Here is a 13789-nt window from a genome sequence, read left to right as displayed (position 1 = left end):
AAAACTTCGTGTTGACAAGCCTCTCTTCCTCACAACGGATGCTGTTCAAGGTGAAAGCCCTGCCTGTCTGCCACCACCACACTGGTCGTGATGCTGTTCCAGGTGAAAGCCCTGCCTGTCTGCCACCACCACACTGGTCCTGATGCTGTTCCAGGTTAAAGCCCTGCCTATCTGCTACCATCACACTGGTCCTGATGCTGTTCTAGGTTAAAGCCCTGCCTGTCTGCCACCATCACACTGGTCCTGATGCTATCCTAGGTGAAAGTCCTGCTTGTCTGCCACCATCACACCTGGCCCTAAAGGCAGCACTCTGTCATCTCTGAACTGAGCCATCAGGATCCTGCAGTGCTGCTGCCAAGGAGACAAAGTTTGGAGTCAGGTCTCAATATCACCCGCCTGGCCTCCATATTCCTGACTCTGACAGTGACACTGTAGTATTTGAACCTGGACCCTGATGCAGATGCACACAGCCATGAAACACAGTGAGCTGAGAATCACTGGGCATTGTGAGGGAAACCCCAGCCCTACAGTCAAACCTTCACACATCCCCCTCCAGGAGAGGCAGTGACTCTCCTCCTGAGCTCCTCAGAACTGCAGAGCAGGAAGTGGAGCTGTCAGGATGCACAGCGCCATTGTCTCTCTGGCACCCTGTATCTCTCAGAAGCTCTGGTCTCCATGGAAGATCATGTACTGTAGGGGCCAGGGGGTGGCACCCATGGACCACAGTGGGTGAGGAAGCAGGCAACACTCCTTTGGAGCTCAGGAACCTTCTCTAGCAAAGAGAGAAGCCTGAAGCAGGCAGGGCAAGGCTTGGGGAGGTGGATAAAGGACAGGATGGCAGGAGTGAGAGAGGCTGGCACTGTCAGCAGCCTATTAGAACCAAATCGGCTGGTAGAGTGTGAGAACTGCAGGGCCAGTCTCCAATGGTGAGTAGGCCTAGAAGAGCAAGGAGAGAACCAGTGCCCTCCAACAGTGTGATGAAGCCAATCATGAACCAGTGACGCCCACAAATGTATAAGATGTTTGGACAAGTCAGATAACCTAACGCCAGGTGCCTGATTAGGCTTCACCACCTACATCCTTTTGAACTCGATCAAAAGACCCACATTCCTGGTTGATATGGGCCAAATTGTGGCCAAAGGATGTACCCCAGTTCTGCACCATGATCCTGGGTGAGCACTTGTGTGGACAAGGGAATGTGTAGATGTCATTACATCCAGTAACTCCCAATCATAGGGGGGCATGGGGTGTGGTCCACCTAAATCCTAAGTCTAGTGACAATGAGAGCTTTGGGGGAGCACAGCCCTGCTGCCAGTTTGACTGCAGACCTCTGGCCTCCGGCATTGTGGGGGAGCAGACTGCTGTTGCTTCAAGTCCTCTAGCTTTGACAATTGTTATAGCAGCCACCAAAGCCTCATACAAATAGGTTCAGAGCTGCCGGGTAGAATTCCAGGGGAGGGTTTTGTGGGGGTTTTGTGTGTTTTGTTTTGTTTTTGGTTTTTACATCTTTGTAAGAAGAAGGGCCTAGAGATGCCTCCATGGAATCTGGAATGCATGTTCCACAGCAGAGAAGCAGATAATCGTCAGCAATGGAGGACCAAACATTTTTCACCTTCCTTGTTTTTTTTTTTTTTTTTTTTTTTTCTGTTTCCAAGTTCTTCTCGATGAGTGTGTTACTTTTATTATTGGGGAGGGGGGGAAGCTGTTCTTAAAAACGACATCTTCCCGTGGTTGTCACAAGTGTAGAAGCCGAAGAAGCACCATTTCTTCCCATATGGCATCTCCATCCTCACAGGTCCCCAACCCCTGGGGAGGTCTCGCTGTCCTCCCATGTCATAGGTGAATTGGAGGGCTCCATGTGGCAGCTAGCTCATTGGAGGACAGGCCTAGAAATGGAGAACAGCCTGTCTGCCCTGGAGCCCAGAGGAGGAGGCCACATCCTCCAACCAGCAGACAGGCTTCTCTGCAGATGCCACCACCACCCTCCTCCTCCCTGACCACGCCCAGTGCCTGGCTGTGTCCTTCAAGTCAGATGGTGGGTAAATGTCTCAAGTGCCCTCCAGGCAGAGATAAATATCAGACAGCAGGATCCTGGAATTTGGTTTCCGATTTTCAAATGGAATGAAGGATAAATCATTTCTGCTGACTGTCTTTACCTGGCTGCAGGAAATGATGCATCACCATTTTTTAAAAGAAAATTAAGCCTTTAATTCCATGACATGTGTAATAAAATGGTGCTTCAGCTCTCTGCGCTAAATATATGGCCCATCGTGTCCTAATTTACTATTCTGACACTACCTAAAATGTTCTGAAGTTATTAATGTGGCAATATATTCAAGCACAAAACCCAGCCTTCATACGCTGTTGAAGCACTTAATTAACGCAATGGATGGCTGTGTGGGAGCAGAACAGGGTAACAGCAAGAGGTGCTGGGTATGTTCTAGCGCTGCCATTGATGCTGGGGCCTGAGTTTCTGATTCTGGAAAGCAGAGATGATGGCATTTAATGGACGGGGCTGTCCTTTTCGGGCCCAAGGCACCATCTTTCTTTCTCCACAAAGAACTCCTTTGTGCCATTTCCTTATTCTGACAAAGAATGCTATGGATACTTACACACAGAGAGATGCTTAGCACATGTACAACTCACACACACGCTCACATACACACAATCATGGAGCAGTTCAACCCAAGGCTCTGAGCTGTCGTGTATGATGTGTTTTGGAGTCTAGGCCTTTATGGCCACAGACCTGATCTGATGATTTATACAAAGGCACTAGGTCCAATGTCATCATAAGACAAGGGCTGGGGGTCAGGGGACGCTAGACCCATGCTTGTTATATGCAGCTCTCTCTTCTCCCACTTGTTTATATCATTGACTAATATGACCAGAGCCAATATCAACTGACCTCACAACCCTCCTGCCCCTTAGCAATGGGAACATCCACTGCATAGGTGCCTCTGGATGTATCCATTTAGACCCTTCTCTTCTGCCAAACCATCTGAATGAACTCACAAGGTCAATGGCTCCAGCTCAGCCCCTAGACAAGGCAAAATCCAATCTCATCCTATTCAAGGGCCAAGGAATTGGAATAGTTGATTTATCTTTTAGAAGACTTGTGTAGGAATTTGAAAACATGCATATGTTATATTCTTAGCAGTAGGCATGAGCAAGGCTCCTGCTAGTGACCAGAGTCAGTGGCCTGAGAAGAGAATAGCTACTGCTGAGACTAACTCTCTGAAGGAGACATGTTGCCTTAAGTTGTTAGCCAAGCAACATTAAGCAAATTCTGTAGCTCACAATAGCACCGCCCTCACTGGGGTGCTGTGGTTATTCAAATCCCCCCACAGACTCAGACCTACACCTGACACATAGACACAGTCACTATGTGTTAGCTGTGGACTATCCCCACGCATTACACAGTGGCTTCCAGAGTTTATCCAGAACTTGAGTGACTTCCCATGGGCCGCACAGTGAGTATCAGGTAGGACAAGGCTCACACACACCTTTACATCCTTGTCCCTCACATTCAAGCCTGCGGCCAGTGGCTTGGATAACTAAGAAAGACAATTCTCCCTTTCCTATGTCTTTTTCTCACCCAGCTTCTCAACAGCTGCCTTGCCCTGCTTTTAGAGTTTTCCATTCAACAGCTGGAGTGTGTGTGTGTGTGTGTGTGTGTGTGTGTGTGTGTGTGTGCACAGTAGGCTTTATAGACCCTTGTTTAAACCTACCATCTGCTTCCTGTGAAACTGAATAAATGCCTTGGCCTTCAAGACTCCAGGAGATCTAGTCCTATCTGCTCCCAGCTCCCCTCTCAAATTCATTTCAGACCCTAAGTGTAAGTCTCATGCAATCAAGGACTCTGACTGTCTCCTTTGCAGCCTGTGGTAGTTAGACAGCAAACACTTTTTAGAAATAAAGAAATAATCCACAATAGTATCCCTGCAAACTATATGTATACCCCATGCACCACTGAACATCAGGAAAATGTGCTAACAAAAGTACATCACTTTAATTAACCTTTTGTCAACCCCTGCACAAAGCCTGTGAGCAAGTAGAAATTAGAAAGGAAAGTAGTTGGTACAAGCCAGGCTTCATTTCTAAGAACCAAATGGCCCGGGAAAGACCATTGCATTTAGCTGCACAGGCTCCAGACTGCATAAATCCAGGAGCAGCCCTAATACAGAAGAACACTATCAAGATTTTAGATAGAGGGGTACAGTAGGCCTGGGTCCCCAGCCTGCTCTATCTCGGTGAGCCCCCACTAAGCCTCTTTCCTGGGTCCGACCCAGACTCAGCTGTGTTTCTACACCTTCAGCTGGTTTCTTTCTTAAGATGCCCAAACCAGTAACCAGAAAGCATAACTTGAGAGTTACATGAGGATGCAATGCAGACTGGAAGAGGAGATGCTTGGATGCTATCAAACACAGCTTTGAGCCCTGCTGTTCATCAGCTCGTGTCCTTGAACCACCATTTTGTAGAGTCTTAAGCTTCCAGCATCTAGAGACCCTAGAACATCTGGCCTTCATTTAACTGGATATCTGCATGGATGACTGATAAGGAGCCGCTTCCGGAGGCCCCTGTGCTGACTGTGTGTGAATTCTCCCTGCAGGAGGCTCTCCACTTTTGGCAGGCCCTGGCTTCCCTTCCTTTACCTCGGTGGGAAGCCTAAGATACCATTGTTCCTTCCTGTGTGTGAGGCCAAAGAGGTTCAGTGGCTGCCTGCCCATGATCCTATGCTGGTGTGGGGGAGTGGGGAAGTGGACAGACAGCAACCTTGGCCCTACTGACAAATCCTGCAGCTCCCACTAGGCAGGGCTACTGTCTGAGGCTAGTAGGGGCTGAGAGCCAATGGCTCAGATCTTCAAGGCAGCCGCAGCATTGTGGCCCATCTCCAGGCCAGTGTTCATCTCAGTCTGTCTCCCTAGTCTCACCTGCCTTCGTGGGGTCTGAGGGGATAGGACCCCTAAGAACAAATCCCCACCCCGTGACTGGGTTTAGCTGTTAAGCCAAAGGCTGCCATGACACTAAGACCAAAACCTGGGGACGGTGCTGCTGACAGCCCTGCTGACAGCCCGGCTGGGAGGACAGCTATATTTAGCACATGCTTGACCTAAGATGCTATCTGCCAGGCACAGCGAGGGGGACAGAGGGAGTGGAGGAGAGGCCCCCATGCACCCACAGGGCCCCAGGCATGCAGCCTCAATTAGCTGCTCAGGCAAGTGTCGGCTTTCCAAACACAGTTTTGTTTGCAGTGTTAGGGAGGCCTTATGACTCGCCAGGAGGCCTGATAGAAGTCACTGAGCAGAGTGACCTTGTTAGGAGCAGAAGCTAAAAGCAGCTGGCTCTGTTTGCAGCAGGAGGAATTTCACAAGGGGGGGGTTGATCAATGTGCTGGCTCCGGGTCACCCAATCAGTTTCCTGGGAGATCGTAGTGAGGGAGGGGCAAGTGAGCTGACTGAGTTCTTTGGGAGGAAACTAAAATCCACCCATCAGCTGGGCAGTGGTGGCACACACCTTGAATCCCAGCACTAGGGAGGCAGAGGCAGTTGGATTTGGGTGAGTTTCAGACCAGCCTGGTCTACAGAGTGAGTTCCAGGACAGCCAGCCTGTTGCACAGAGAAACCTCGTCTCAGAAAAAAAAACAAAAAAACAAAACAACAACAAAAAAAAAATATGTACCAATCTTTCGAGTGGTGATTCTGGGTTCATTCCCATTCTACAAGCAAAGGTACAGAGGTGTTTTGTGGAAATTTCACCAAGGACCTCCACAATGCTTGTGCTGCAGACATATTAATATTTACCACTTCTGGAGGTAACCCAAGAAAACCAAGGCTGAGGTAGGGGCCTAGTTTCCAGAAGCAATCTTAACCTCTGCTTTTTGAAGTGCCTGAAATTGGCCTGAGACCGGCCTGTCAGCACCCTTCCAGAGGCTACTGAAAGCACTGTTAGAGCCTGATTAAAAAGGAGGTGTGGCTTCCAGCCTGCATCTCATGAGCTCATCCCAAAGACAAGGAGTCATGGGTAGCTCACTCTGGACACTCCCGCCAGAAAGAGACCCATGGCCTGGCCTCCCCTGCGTGTGGCGATCCAAGACAAGGCCAGGGAAGGATAGATCGAGCTGCCCTGAGACAAACAGGATTGCCATTGAGGCTTGAGGCCTTACTGCATTAATTGGCTCTTCACTGCTGTGACGAAATATCTGAGAAAGGCACCTTAAAGGAGGAAGGATTTGTTCTGGCTGATAGTGTAAACAAAGGCGGAGTTTTTCTGTCCCTAGTGCCTGGTCCCAAATAAACACACAGAAGCTTATATTAACTACAAAATGCTTGGCCAATAGCTCAGGCTTATTACTAACTAGCTCTACTTTTAAATTAACTCACTTCTATTAATCTGTGTATTGCCATGCAGGCCATGGCTTTACCAGTCCACTGGTATCTTGCTTCCTGGGTGACTCCCTCAAGTCTTTCTCAACTCGGTCCCTCTTCATCCCAGTCCTCAGTTTGATTGTCCTGTATAACTTTATCCTGCCTTGCTATAGGCAAAAAAGCTTTATTATTAACCAATGAGATTAACATTCACAGCATAATGTCTTCAGAGAATTGAGTCCACAGTCACTTGGACAAGCCAGTTGACATTCAAGTACCATGTGAAGCAATGGGTTAGACTTCACTTATCAGGCTGAGAAGATGACTTAGTTGAGAAAGTGCTTGCTGTCAAGCATGAGGACCCAAGTTTGATCCCCAACACATACATTAAAAGCCATGTGTGGAGGAGGTGCATCTGTATTTCCAGTGCTGGGGAGGCAGAAACAGGTGGATCTTTAGAGCTCACTGGCCAGACAGCTTAGGCAATTGGTGAGCTCCAGGTTCAGTGAGAGACTCTGCCTCTTGATAGATAGATGATAGATAGATAGATAGATAGATAGATAGACAGACAGACAGACAGACAGACAGACAGACAGATAGATAGATAGATAGATAGATAGATAGATAAGGTATAGAGTGACTGAGGAAGTTACCTGATGGCCTCCGGCCCCCACATGCATACATATACACCCACAGGCATACACACAAAAATAATTTCATTTATCTTTTTCTAAATAGGTTGTATTTTTAGAGTAGTTATAGGCTTGTAGGAAAACTGAGTGGAAGGTTTAAAGCTGCCCTATATATACCTGCCCACACATACACAACCTCCCAACTTCAACATCCTAGAGTGAGAGGTTCCAACTTTCTTCCCCCTCCCCAAAATTGTCTACAATGAGAAAAATACACTTTATCAAAGATGAAAGAATAAATGGAAAGGGAGAGAGAGACAGGCAACACAGGCTCCTTGGCCCAGAGTAAGAACCCAGGTAGGCTCTTGATCCATTAGGTATGCTTTTAGTTTCTCCTAAAGTTCACCCCTTTAAGTGTGTAAACTCATTTGCCTGTCTGCTATAGAGAAGAGACCATTTCAATGCTTTCTCAACACCCAACCCTAGCTCACCTCACAGGAAGACTGCCTCCTGTCTCCCTGCTTTGGCAGCTAAGATCATAAAAGGGCCTGCCCCACATAGCTGTGAGGCTGAGGGAAAATGCCAGGATTGGAGTTGCCCTTATACACATCAGATAACGTAAAAAGAGGCTTCTCCATTCAGGGCCTCAGTTTCCCAAGGCATGGATGATGAGGTGGGATGGTCTGTCTAGACGTATCCACAATGCTGTTCTATGAATAGATAATAAGCCCCCAACGTCAAAACACTTCCAAAACATATATTCAAGGGTTCATTTTATACTTTGTGACATCTATAATAAAATCCACAACTAATTCAAGGTAAGAATTAGTTCAAATAGTTCAAGTGGATTAGTCCCAAGCCTAAATGTCTTATCTTTTCAGTGTGACACTCCAAAGTCTGTCCCACAAATGCGTCACATCACACACACACACACACACACACACACACACACACACACACACACACTTTCACCCCTCATATCTTCAAACACATACATGCACATACACACACACACACACACACACACACACACACACACACACTTTCACCCCTCATATCTTCAAACACATACATGCACATACTCTCAGCCACACACTCTCACACACCTGTGCACATTCTAATCCACCCCAGACCTATAGATGTACATGGGCAGTGTCCAGGAATGGGATCACTCTTCAGACCTTGAAGAGGGAACCACAAAGCTTAGATCTGAACTAATAGGAAATAACTTTCAGAGAGCAAGGCAACCAGCTCTGACTTGGGGTTTTGAACAGACTGTAGAGGGCCAAGTGTAGTAGTGTATGCAATCACAACACTTGGTCGGTGGAGTAGGGGGATTAAGATTTCAGTATCATCCTTGGCAAGACAGGAAGCTTGAAACCAGCCAGCCTCTATCTCAAAAACTAATCACAGGATGCTGTCTAGTCAGCTTGAATAGTGACATATTCGCTTTAGGTAAAAAGACTCCATTTCCAGTCACTAAAACCACTTGCCTAAACTTAAATAGGCAATATCTAACAACAGCAGCAACAACCAAAAGAGGCTTGTTCAAGGACTATATCACTCTCCAACACAGGCTGATTTCCCCTGAATCACCTGCCTACTGGTGGGGAAGATAAGGACTTCACAGTGACTGTCTTAGTCTGTGCAAAGCTGCATTGACATCATGAGGCCCACTTTACAGATGAGTCCAGACCAAGGGTGGAGAGCGAGCTTCACCACACCCACAAGCTAGGAAGAGTCTAAACTGGAACTGGAAAGCAAACATAGGCCTTTCTATTCTCTGCCTGCCCCTCAGTGGATACTGGTCAGTGTCACTGTAACGGAGATTGGAAGGGGGATGGAAGGAGTAGCTAATAATCCCAAAAGTCGCCGCTCTGCATCTGTCTGTGGTCCCAGTCCAGTTGCTTGCTCTAGTCAAGAGATCTCCTACGTACTGTGGACTGACTGAGCATTTCTATAGCAATAGCTATTAAAATCGTTCTCCAGGGTGTGACCTGGCTTCTGTGGCTTTTTCCTGTTCCAAATAAAACTAAGGTCACTGGCAGGCAGTCCATTTTCTCATAGACATCATTCTCACAGATGCCCTTGGTGCTAGTGACATCAGATCTATATCTGCCTTGCCTCCTTGTGCAAGTCCTTTGCCTTAAAGCCTTCTTCCGCGGTGTCATCACTGAGAACTCTGCACCCCAGGGGGTGGAGCTTTCTTGGGGGTGCCGTATCTTTAGGTAGGGGTTGTCTATGTGTCTGAATGAAATTCTTTCATCTTTCATCATTTGCATCCCTAGCTCTCCACATGCCTTCCAGCAAAGTCAGAACCAAGGTCAAGACCCTTTGAATATCCTCAACCTCAAACCTCTGTCTACACAGTGTGTTCATTGCAAAGGAGATCTTGGAAGCATTCTTCCTTGGAAGTGTTCTATCTGGACTTGACTTCCAATTCTGTCCCTCATTTGCTCTCTAGCTGTAGTAGGACATAGTGTTCTAGACCTCAGTTTCCCCATCAATACACCATGAGGGTTGAAGGGGATAATGTATGAAAATAGCTTAGTTCAGCCCAGTTACTATAGGACAGTCCTATAGAGCTTATTGAAGCAGGAGGTCTCTGACACACTGAGCCAGAGACCCTGCATTTCCAGCCAGCTCCAAGCTCCTATAGAAAACTGGTTGAGCATACACAGTGCCCTGTGCTGAGAGGAATCCTTCTTGTAGTGCAGGACAGTGGGCAGCCAGCCACCCAGGAGAAGCCACCCAAACATCCCCACTTCACCCAGGTAGTATTTCCTGACCCCAGATCAGCACCAGCTCCAGTCCTTGCTTAAAAACAAACTGGAGCAGATGATTAGGCCTCTCTCCAGACACAGACAACTGGGCATCCCAAGGGAGCTAGCTGGTAATCCTCATGGTGATGGGCCTCTGGGGTAGAGCACTCATCAGCCAGGCAGAGGAACACCGCAGGCCCACATCTCATTCTCTTGGCAACAACTGTACATGGAAGGAAGCAGCCCACGCCCTTTCCATGTAGGAATGTGGCTAAGAAGCCACAGCAGGGTTTCCCTGAGGAAGAGGACTCCTGCATCCTGTGAATGAAGACCTCCTGAGGCTGGAGCAAGACTTCTTGGGAATGTCTGTGGTGGAATCTGGGAAAGTATCTATGAAACAGGCAGGCCTCCGGTGGACTTCCTAGGAGGACCTCACTGCCAGCTCAGGAGAAACTGCCCAAAGCAAAGCTTATTCACAGGATCCCACCCACAAGAAACCAAGAACAGACATCAGGCTCACCTGGGAGGCCTCATAACTCCTCTACCTGAGGCTGAGCATCAGCCCTCACCCATTACTCAGAAACACAAGGGTGAACACAATATCTGCAGGGGGTCCAGTGCTCCACAGACAATCACTATACAAGCACTGGCTAAGAAGCCAGGCCCCACACCAAAAGGAAGGACTCACATCCCAGGTCACCTGATGCCTCCCATCAGCACAGAGCAAGGCAAGCCACATTTCCACAGGAACTCTCACTTTGAATGAAACTATTAAGTCATGTTTGGCTGCATCTTTAAAACCTGTTTTGGAAAAGATGCTCAGCCCCACTCCCGATTAGGAAGATACAAATCAAAACCACAGTGAGATACCACCTCACGACCATTAAGATGTGGCCAAACAAAGAAAAATGAAAATGGAAAATAACAGGAAGGGGGAGCAAAAGCCCCCCTGCAGTGTTGGCCAATGGAAAGTGGAGCCATGTCTATGGAAAGTAGTTACTGCAGTACCTCAAAAAGTGAAACATAGAATCAACATGTGAGCTAGCAATTTCACCATTCCGTGTGTGTGTGTGTGTGTGTGTGTGTGTGTGTGTGTGTGTGTGTGTGTGTGATGAAAACACTCGGGTATTTGTATTCCTAGCAGCCCAAAGGTATCCCATCCACAGAGGAGTGGATGAACAGTGTATGGTAGACACAGGCAAACGCATACTCTTCTACTTGTAAGTGGAGGGAAATTCGGCACATCCTGTGATGTAAACACATCTTAAGGACATTATGTAAATTAAATACACTAGATGCAAAATGATATTGTATTATCACACTTATAGAAGGAAAGAAAACAAACAAAACAAAATGGGAGTCAGATCCATAAAGACAGGAAGAAGAACAGAAGTTTCCCAGATATTGGGCAGGAAGTGAAGGAATGGAGAGTTATTGTTGAATGGATTAATAGCTCAGTTTTGCAAGATGAGAAACTCTGGGAACCAGCTCCACAACATTGAGAATGTGTGTCACATCGTACCATGCACGTAGTATGGCTAAGACGGTACATTTTATGTTGTGTGCATTTTATCTTTTATCAGAATTCGTGAAGAATTCTGGCCTTTGTGTGTCAGTTTTTAAAGCATCTCCTGCCAATGGTGCAGAGCACTCAGGGGACATCTTGCTCTCTTCCCAAACACAGAAATAACCTTCTAGGGGATCATTGCAAGTGAAGAAAGTGGGTCCCAGAACTTCCAGGTGCGCACCAGACACCACTTGCATGGTGCTTTCATTGGCTCCTATGCATGCCATTCACTGGTTCCCTTTTGTCTCTCCTGATAGTGGCCAGGCTCTCAGCTCTGGAAGGACGGAGCAGGCAGGGGCAAGACTAGAAAGAGAGAGCTGGGACGGGAACGACCGCACATTCCCAGGCTGGTGAAGGAGATGCTGGATGGATGAATTTCTGTTTGGGCCTGGGGCTAGGAGCTGCCTTCAGGAGACCATGGCTGTAACTGCTTCTCCTTTATAGCCCTGGCCCTGACACATGGTGGGGAACAAGCAAATGGCAATTTGCAACACACCACAGTGGGGCTATTTTTCCGAGAAGGGTGTCTCCACCCTGGCCTAATCTTTGTCCCGCTGGCCTCTGGGGAAGTCTAGCTCCCTGTCTGAAGCCACTTTGGGGATAGTGTCTGCCCATTTGCGTGTCTCTTCTAAGCCAACTATGAATCTTTTTGTTATAGAAAGACTAAACCAGGCCCAGTTTCTGATCAACTTCACTTTCCAGGCTCACTCAGAGAAGACAAAATCCATTAAATGCCCCTGCTCTCCTGTGAGAGGCACCGAACCCCCATACCAGTAAGATGGGAGCTCTTGAGGGGATAGATTCGTTTTATGTGGATCAGTGTCTGGCTTATTGAAGATGCTTAATAAATATTCGATCATAACAATCTTAATTACTAGATTACATCATGTCTGTCTTAGGGTAGGATATAAATAAATAATGCCACCATAATAATGAGACACTCATGGAAGGCTGCTCGGTTTGAGCCCCCACCACTGCACAGGAGGTTTTAATAAATTTGGATGGATTTCATATTTCATGAAGAGGTATATGCTCATCGTGGCAGGTGAACATTTCTGAAGATAAGACTTACTTAGTATTAATAGGTGCAGAATGCTTCCTGGTTGCTTGTTTTACATACTCATGTTCAACTCAACATAGGCCAGAGGAGTTCACAGCCAGTGCCAGAGTGGCTACAGTGTCCATGCTGTAGGGGAGGAAGGTGAACAAATAACATTGTAACCAAAACCAGGTCCTCTTCAGACAGAGCCCCAAACCCAGAAGTCTTCCAACAGCTTTCCAGAAGGTTCTACAAGAGAGGAAAGGAGCAATGGTCAGCAGTAAGGGCAGACTCTTTCTGAAGGGGTGGCCTCATAAGCGACTGCCCTATCAGAATAACACCCAGAGGTGTTCAGTTCCCCCGTTAAAAAGCCAGGAGTACAGGTAGAGCCACACAAACCCCTTCATTTCCAAATGCTACTCATCGATCCATATTCGCTGAAGCTCACCGCCTGTGGCTTCATGAGCCTCATCTGACCCTGGAGGTGACATCAGGGGGTAGGGCTGAGAACCAGCACTGCTCCCTCTGCAGACACCAGGAGCAGATAAGGGCAGGGAAGAGCTTGGCCTGGAGTCACTCACCGTAGGGTGGGATGGCACCGGCCCTTACCTGCCGCACTCACCATGGAATTCCCCCTAGTCTCTCCTGCTCCTCTGCTTCGGGCGTGGGGGCTGAAGAGGCTGTGGGGCTCTGCTGGGAACCAAGCTGTGCTGCACTGACAAGAAGTCATCTGCGTGCTCACCAGTGCCACACTGCACGTGAAAGCCTCACACTGTGGAAAGAACTTGCTTCAAAGTTAGACGGAAGTCTCTGGGAGCTTCCAGAAGCAGAGCTCTTCTTCAGGAGCATGGACCTGCATGCCAGGTATCAACCCTGGAGGCAAGGTGGTGACTGGTAAAACCACTTCTTCTAAGAACAGACTTTCTAACTTTGCCCAATTTCATACTGCACCTGAGCCACGCCTGGTCTTCTGTGCACTGAGCCAGTCAGAGAATGAGAAGGAAGATTCTCTAGTGGAGTTCATGGAGCAGGGCAGCCCCGATATCCTCCATGTCCCTACAGGAAGCCCCAAATCTCACAGCAAGCTGGATGCTCTGAGCAGCTGTCTGTGAACCTGGGGACTCACTTCCCTTGTGGAGTTCCAGGAGCCACTGATGCAAAAGCCATCCTGTACTGCAGGGACCCTTGACTGGACCTTGAGAACACGCAGGCAGCACGGGGTTCTCTCAGGACACCCCAGCATGCCACACCTCCATCCTAAAAGCCTTTGCTTTTCACAGCAACGTTAGCCACTAGCCCTCCATGGATTTTACCCAGGAAGGCATGTAGGCTAAAGATTGCAAAGAGTCTCTTGTTAAGAGTGGGACCTGTCTTGATTACTCTGCCCCAAGTCACCTGCATGACGTATTTGGCATTAAACACAT

The sequence above is a fragment of the Onychomys torridus genome, chromosome 9 (assembly GCF_903995425.1).
Source record: "Onychomys torridus chromosome 9, mOncTor1.1, whole genome shotgun sequence".
Taxonomy (NCBI): Eukaryota; Metazoa; Chordata; class Mammalia; order Rodentia; family Cricetidae; genus Onychomys; species Onychomys torridus.
Note: the sequence above shows the minus strand (reverse complement) of the source record.